The sequence below is a fragment of the Otolemur garnettii genome, unplaced genomic scaffold (assembly GCF_000181295.1).
Source record: "Otolemur garnettii isolate 467f Iridium unplaced genomic scaffold, OtoGar3 scaffold00056, whole genome shotgun sequence".
Taxonomy (NCBI): domain Eukaryota; kingdom Metazoa; phylum Chordata; class Mammalia; order Primates; family Galagidae; genus Otolemur; species Otolemur garnettii.
In genome coordinates, this window is record NW_003852451.1 from 619293 (window position 1) to 627692 (window position 8400).

Here is an 8400-nt window from a genome sequence, read left to right on the forward strand (position 1 = left end):
GTAAACCATAGTGGTTTTGATTAGCTATTTTCTTATCTCTGAGGCCTTTTAATTGTATTCTTTTAACAACAAAGTAAAAGCTAGATTTTTACATTTATACTTATTAGCTATATTTATTAACAGTCTGTTTCCCCAAAGTAGTAAATATGTATGTGTGTGTGTGTGTGTGTGTGTGTGTGTATATATATATATATATATATATGAATTCTTAGAGTGGATTATAATACAGAGAAAATATCCTTTTTAGATTTAAGAAAATTAGAATTTGCTACAGGAAATTAAGATGTAATCTTGTAGAATATCAAATTATATGGATATTAAGATAGATTTTGGAAACTTCTAAGGGTAGATGGATTTTGGATGGTATTGTAATACTTTGTATTCATTCTTCTGAAAGGAAATATCAACTTTGGAAAAAAGATGTTAACAAAATACGTCCCTAACATCCTCCATTTCCAATCAAAATGTTTACAAATTTGTACTCTATTTGTTAGTTTGTTAATCAGCTCTTTTTATATGCAAGAACTGAGAAACTCAATATAATTATTTTTTAAAATAGAGGAATTTTATTTCTCCAGGTGCTTCCCCACTCCCCACAGATCTCCAGACATTTTTTTGACTCCATAGGGTTTTGTTACATTCCCATGAGTAGGCCACTCATCACTGATTTAGAGCCCACCTTCCCTAAAACATATGAAGAGGTGGAAAGTGTGGGTACAGTATACACATTAGGACTTTCCTAGCAAGAAAGCAGGAGGTAGACCTGGGGGAGGCAAGCAGGAGTGCTCCCAGTTATCAATGTGATTTTCAGAGTCACAACCAGAATGGGAAAGACCATATCAAACTGGCTGATCAGAAAAAATACCCATTAGTTGATTTTTAAAAAAATTTTTTGAGACAGAGTCTTGCCTTGTCACCTTTGGTAGAGTGCTATGGTGTCATAGCTCTCAGCAAACTCTTGGGCTCAAGCAATCCTCTTGCCTTAGCCTCCCAAGGAGTTGGGACTACAGGTGCCTGCCATGATGCCCAGCTATTTTTAGAGATGGGGTCTCCCTCTTGCTCAGGCTATCCACCCAACTCGGCCTCCCAGAGTGCTAGGATCACAGGCTGGAGTCACTGCTCCTAGGCCCCATTCATTGATTTTCTTCTCACTTATGTTTTATAATGAGTTGTGTGTCACTATTTCCACTGATGAGAGTTGAGAGAGTTGAGTACCTGAACAGAGCCAGCTGCAGTTGGGCAGGGGTAGTGGATGGACAATGTGCCTTCCTGATGAACTGGTCAGGGCAAATTAGTTGCAAAATATATTGTCTTCTAATTGTGTTGGTTGCCTCATAGATAGACTAAAATCTATTGTGTAAAGTTAGTATGTGAATTGAATGAGGTAATATATAACCCAGCCCTTATCCACAAAGCATACTGAGTAACTAAAATGTTACCTCTATTCTGTTAGGCCTGATACCTCCAAATTACCCTTAGCTCTGTTCTTTCTCTTGCCCTCAACTCCCATATATACTTAATTGTTAAATTCTATTTTAATTTTTTGTAGTGGCTCAAACTCACTTCCTTGCTTCTACTCTTGCCACTCTTTTGGGCTGGGCACTCACTTTGCTCACATTTATTTCAGCATCCCTTTTCTTTCATTTATTCATTTGTTAATTGTTGCTTCAACAATAGCAAACATCTCCCAGGTTCCAGGCACTGTGTGGGTTGTAGACTTGGTGAACAAAACAGACAAAGCCCTTGCCCTCACTAAACCTCTGTGGTATTGGGGGACTGGTATTAAGCAACTAAATATCTCCTAGTTAGAGTCAGTGCTTCTAAGGATGAATCAAGAAGAAGAATCAATGGATCTACTTTTCTTTTCCTCACATCTCCTGCCCACATGTCACATAGAAAACTGATGGTGTCATCATCTTGGAAGCCCAACTCTGATTATGCCACTCCCTGCCTTAAAACCCCTCAGTGCCCTTGACTACCTTTGGAGTAAATGCAAACTCTTTGGCCTCCTCCTAGGGTTCTTGATTCTCCATGATTAATCCTATGCTGTTTTCTGAGGGTCATTGGATTCTGAAGCAGCACTGCTCCCTGCCAGCCCCCCTGCTGTCGCTGCTGTGTCTCTGTGCACTTTACCATTGCCCCCTCCATACAGACCGCTTCCCACCTCTTCCCCCAACAAACCATGCCGAGGCTTATGAGGCTAAAGAGCGGTGCCATCACTGGCAGCCAGCAGATCATCATGCCAAATGTTCAGGACTGTATCTGGACCAATCACCCACTGGCCTTAAGGACCTATAAAGATCACTTCCATCACATGTCACATACACATCAACTTCTGTCACCACCAGAAATCTGGCTGTCCACTACCCAGATTTCTTGCTTCCCCAAGCTCTTATGGTACCTATGGAATCCCTCTTATGTGTTCATCAAACTCCTCTGGCTTTGCTCCATGTGTGTCTTGAGTTCTTTCCCTTAACAGTTGACCTGACTTTTCCCTGAGGATGAGTCCCACTGCAGCCTTCTCAAAGAAAGCCTCAGAGCCAAGAGACAGGGCAGTCAACCCCTTCCACCTTAAAAGAATTCTACTTCCTGGAAGTTTAGGCTGCCTGGACATAAAATCCTTCACCTCTGTTTGTTGCCTGCTGTTCCTGGCTTATTTCTTTTCATGTCCTGAAGACTTGAGCTACTGGATTGCAATATTCATCTTTGCTCAACTCCTGCCATCATTCCTTGTGACCTCCATATCCACATAAATGATCCAACCATCAAGGCAGTCTTCCCTGTGCACGAGGCTGGTGCATACAATGTCAGTGACACCAGTTCCCCAATAATGTGCTTCAAACATCAGTTTTGATGGTTTATTAACTGTGAGTAGTTACATGAAGAACAAGCTTCAGATCTGGCCCTTCAGGTCACAAATCACGATGTAAATAGCAGACAGACATTATCTTAGCTTGGTCTGTTAGAATGAAATGCTACAGAGTGGGTGGCTTACACAACAAATATTTGTGAAGGTTCTGGAGGCTGGAAGGTTGAGATCAGGTGCCAGCACAATGGGGACCTTGGCAAGGGCTCTCTTTCCAGGTATGTCCTTACATATGAGTGGGGGAAGACTGTGTCTCTTTCTCTCTTCAGAAAGATGTTAATCCTGGACACAGGGCTCCACCTTCATGACCTGATTTGGACTTAATTACTTCCCAAGGCTGTCCTTCCAAGTACCATCACATTGGGGATTAGGGTTTCAACAATGAATTGTGGAGGGAAACACACTCATCCCACAGAAGGCATCATAGCCATTTTTCCAGAGCCAACCCTGGGTACCTGCTATTCAGGTTTTCAGGTTATACACAGACAGCAAAATGTTCAGTTGTGTGTCTCCTTGCTTCTTGGTGATAAACTCACTTGATGTTTTACAGAGATCATCAAAAGAGGGAACTGGCTAGCAAGAATGAAAATACAGCAAATACAGAGTAATAATGCTACAAGTGAAATTAGATGTGATCAGGAAATTTGAAAAGAACAACAGGAAAACAAAAACAGGAGGCCGTGGCACTAGAGAAATCAGAGAGTACGTAGAAAAAAACAAGGTTGCTTAGCATCGTTTGTTTAAATTACACTAGAAACAAAAAGCCAATTATGTCAAGATAGAGATTTTCTCCAACTTTTGATTGAAGACTATGATACATTTTTTAAAAATACCAATCAGCTTGGCTAACATTCAGGCCAAAGTGTTGGAGTTAGTTGCCATGTTGAAAGAAAATGACTGGGAGGGGAGAACGGGTGGAGGGAGGAGGATTCGAGGGTTCACTTCTGTGGTTTATCTTACAAGGGTACAAGTGAATCTTTCTATGAGTAGAATATGAACGTTTTAACACAATAAGAAAATGACATGAAAGCTATGTTAACCAGTTTGATGGAAGTGTTTTGGATTGTGTGAAAACACCACACTGTACCCCAGAAGTGCATTAATGTACACAGTTACCATTCAATTAAAAAAAAAAAAGAGAGAATGACCATCACAAAGAGACTTAAAAATAACCTTTTACTGCCAGTAAATTCTGTTTTCATCACCCTAGAAGTTGTCATGAATTGATTAATGTTAAGGTCTCTGAAGAAGATGCTAGCACAGTTCAGGGTGCTGCTGTGAAATCTGCACTCAGATTCCGTATGTTAATTAGGAAGACTGTGAAAAAGGGTGAAGATATCCCCAGGAAGTGATGCTGATAAAACACATTATATTAAAGAAACTTCTGTGGATATTTCACAACATTAAACATGCAAAGATAAAGGCTGGGCAAGGTGGATCATGCCTGTAATCCTAGCACTCTGGGAGGCCAAGATGGGTGGATTGAGTTTAGGAGTTTGAAACCAGCCTGAGCCTGAGACCCCATTTCTAAAAATAGCCGGAATAGTCCCAGCTACTCCAGAGGCTGAGGCAAGAGAATCCCTTGAGCCCAAGAGTTTAAGGTTGCTGTGCGCTATGATGCCATGGCCTTCTACCAAGAGTGACAAAGTCTCAAAAAGGAAAAGATAAATTGCAAAGATAAAATGTTGGAAATCAGTCCAAAATTAAGAGTATGATAATTTGTAAAGATGGAATAGACAAGCTATAGGGTGAGAAGAAAGCACTGTTCAAACTACTTTTGGTAGGTTTTTTTTTTTAACAAAGAATAAAGCACTGATTCTTCATGTTTCTCATGTTTTAAGTTAGAATGGACTAAATAAATATTAGTGCCGCCTCGGTGCCTGTAGCTCAGTGGCTAGGGCACCCACCACATACTCCAGAGCTGACAGGTTTGAATCCAGCCTGCCAAACAACAATGACAACTGCAACAACAAAATAGCCGGGTGTTGTGGCGGGTGCCTGTAGTCCCAAGTACTTAGGAGGCTGAGGCAAGAGAATTGCTTAAGCCCAAGAGTTTGAGGTTGCTGTCAGTTGTGACACCATGGCACTATACCCAGGGCAACAGCTTGAGACTCTGTCTCAAAATAAATATTAGTGCCATTGTTTTTAAAATCCATATATATTTACAACTATTAAAGAGATTTTGATGTTTCAACAAAAGTGCTTAAATGTCAGAGACAATTGTTAAGTTTTCTCTTTGATTATTAAGATCACTTTGCATGATTTTAACTTCCATGGTCATTTTTATAGTTCTGGTCTATCAAACAAAGCTAGGACTGGTTATACTCTGGCTTCTCAATTCCTTGACGAGTTCTCATTCAATGGCCCTTTCCTTCAGCCCACCTTAATTTACCTGCTAGCCTTTGTTTTCTAACAAGTTATGTAATCATGCCCTGTCCTTCCCAGCTCATCACCTCTAGTATCATGAAGATAGATTTCTTACTGAAATCTCCTGCTCACTGGCTTGTCCCACCATTCATAACCCTTTCATTTTCTTCCTCTTTCAGTTTAGACTGCATGGACCATAATCACTTCTTCACAAAAGGGACAAACAGCCCAATTCCTTTGCTTCTCTTCCTTACCTGGGGAAATCTGTTCCTGAAGGACCTCCATTGTCTGCTTTGTCCAAGCCTAAATCCAAGTAGCTAGACTTGACCAAGAACATTGCAAAACCAGATTGACTAGTTTCACTTTAATTCATGACCAGAAGCCTAAAGTAGGCAAACCGCTTGGCTTCCTAGAAACATTGCTTTCCTACTCTCTGACATACCTTCTCTCCCCGAATCTAATTTCCTGCCTTTATTCACTTTCAGCTGACTCTCTTATATTTCATTAATGAAAGGAAAGGTATGGAGGGCAAAACCTTTCAAGTATTCTACCACCCACTTGCAACTGCAGCCACCTGCTTCTGCCTAAGGCTTATCCTGACACAGTGTTCTGGCCTCTGCTGACCTCTCTGGTGCCTTCCAGCAGAATCTCTGTGACATGGCACCCTCCTGCTGAGTCACCCTTGTCAGTGTGCAGACTTGCACTAGTGTCTTACATCTTTAATAACACTTGGCTGAATGGCAGCACCTTTATAGCTGACCTATTCCTTTTCACAATAGAACCTCTCAGAAGAGCTGTCTCTATTCTGGCTTCCATCCCTAGCCTCCCATCCTTCCCTCAGTCCACTTAAGTTTAGTTTCTGAAACCATCACTCCCCTGAAACAGCTTAAGACAGTCAAGACTGCTAAATATCCCAAGTTGCTTACTACAAAAGAGGAACACTTCTCTGCTGTCCCCTTGACTTCTCTCCTGAGGCCAGTCCCTCTTTTTGAAATACCTTTTATCTTTTTGGTTTCCAATACTTGAGCTTAGTTTTCTTTCTCCAAGTTGAGTATCTCTGGACTTCCTGGCCTTGGGCCCTTTTTTCACTTATATCTATGTATTCTAAGTAGTAGAATGTTACGTTTTTTTCCCCCTTTGCCTAACTCAGGGCCTAATTTAGGAAACAGGCTGCTTCTGACGAATGACTGTTTCCTTCTATCCTTATCATCTAACATAGTTCTTAGCTCATACTTGGTTTGTCATAAAATAACCTTGGACAATGAATGGTCATTATTATTATCCTACAAATGAGGAAATGGAGAGTCAGAGAAATAAAATAATTTACCTGTGATAATACAGCTGGTAAGTGGCACAGCTGGGATTGAAACCAAAGTCTTAACTCTTTGTTTTCTCCATTACATTGGCTAGCCCCTGTTTGACCTCTAACTTCTAGAATTCACTTTCATTTACCCTATTCTCAAGCCAAACTGGAGTGATTGATGCACCTGAATGTGCCTCCTGTTTTCTCGCCTCTCAGCCTTTGTTAGGCTTGAAACCCAATTTCCACTTCCAATTACACATCCACCTATTTACAACCTATCTTTTTTTTTTTTTTTTTTTGAGACAGAGCCTCAAGCTCTTCCCCCTGGGTAGTGCCGTGGCATTACAGCTCACAGCAACCTCCAACTCCTGGGCTCAAGCGAGTCTCCTGCCTCCGCCTCCCAAGTAGCTGGGACCACAGGCGCCCGCCACAACGCCCGGCTATTTTTTGGTTGCAGCCGTCATTGTTGTTTGGCGGGTCCGGGCTGGGGATTCGAACCCGCCACCTTAGGTGTACGTGGCTGGCGCCTTAGCCGGTTGAGCTATAGGCGCCGAGCCTTACAACCTATCTTTTAAGGTGCTTTTCAAATTCTATGTTGATCTTGAAATCTTCATTTTTAAGTTGTTAGTAAATTTTCTAGCATCTAAGTTGCCTCTAAGTACAATTATACTTTTGCATCACTTTCTTTTAGCACTGAAGCTGCCTGTGGGCAGGTATCCTAACTCATACTATGGCTCCTTAAATATTCTGCCTTTCCCTGCACATCAGCAGACTGTATCAGGCATTTGTGGACTTGTAATGAAATGATTTAAATCTCATTTGATCTTCTCAACTTAAATAACAAAGATCTTACATAAATTTATGTGGGCACTGAAATGCAGAATACAGTGCCATAGTAAACTGTTCAGGGAGGTAAAAGGCGGCAAGGATTTTTAGAAAGAAAAATTACAGAAGTTGCTTTGAAACAATTATCTTTGGCTACAAAGATCAGTCCAAAGCTGGACCTACCAGTTACAGGCAGATGTCTTTGCCTAAGTTTTTTGCGTTGCCATCTCTGATCTGATGTAATTGAAAAAATCAGGAAGGAGCAGGCCAGGTCGCATAATGTGATCGGCTGAAGTAACCTTTTGTTTTTCCAAGCGCTTCCCTGCTGCGTGTGGGCGATAGCAGTGACTCGGAAGCCATATTGTACCTTCCAAGATCATTCTCTACGGTCACCTGCACTCAGCTCCTAACCAGGATGTGGCATCCTGGTCATCTTAACACAGTTGCCTCCCACGCGTTCTTTAAAGGTTCCGTTCCTAACTTTTTGCTATTTTTAATGAAGTCTTAGAAGTGACCTGTGAAGCCTGAGTAGTATTGATAATCAATTTGGTGCAAACAAAGCAGCCAGTTATTCCCTTGGTTCTTATCCCAGTTCCCCCCACCGTGCGTCCCGCGCCCATCCCCTAGGTCGGGCTCTCCCACCCACGGCGATGGCCCCAAGCGCGCAGGCCACGTCCGTCCCCTCCACGCTGTGTGATTTCGACTCGTGCTGCTGGGGTGCGGGTACTCCCCACAAGCAGGCCGGAGATGCCCTGGGCATCCCACGCCCGGCCGCAGGTGGCCCCGCAGGCTACGGAGAACAAAGGCGGATCCGGGGGCGGGGACCCCCGGAAGGGGCGTAGTGGGGTGGGGACAAGGCCCCGGATTAGGAAGGGTGGGGGCGGGACGGAGGACCCCGGGACGGAGAAGTGTGGGGGCGGGGCGGGCCCCCGAGAGAGGCGGGGACCCCCGGGATGGGACGGGTGTGGGGCGGGGCGAGCGCCGCGGCGGAGCGGGAGGAGAGGGGCTGACGCGTGGAGGGGCCGGGCCGGGGGCCGCG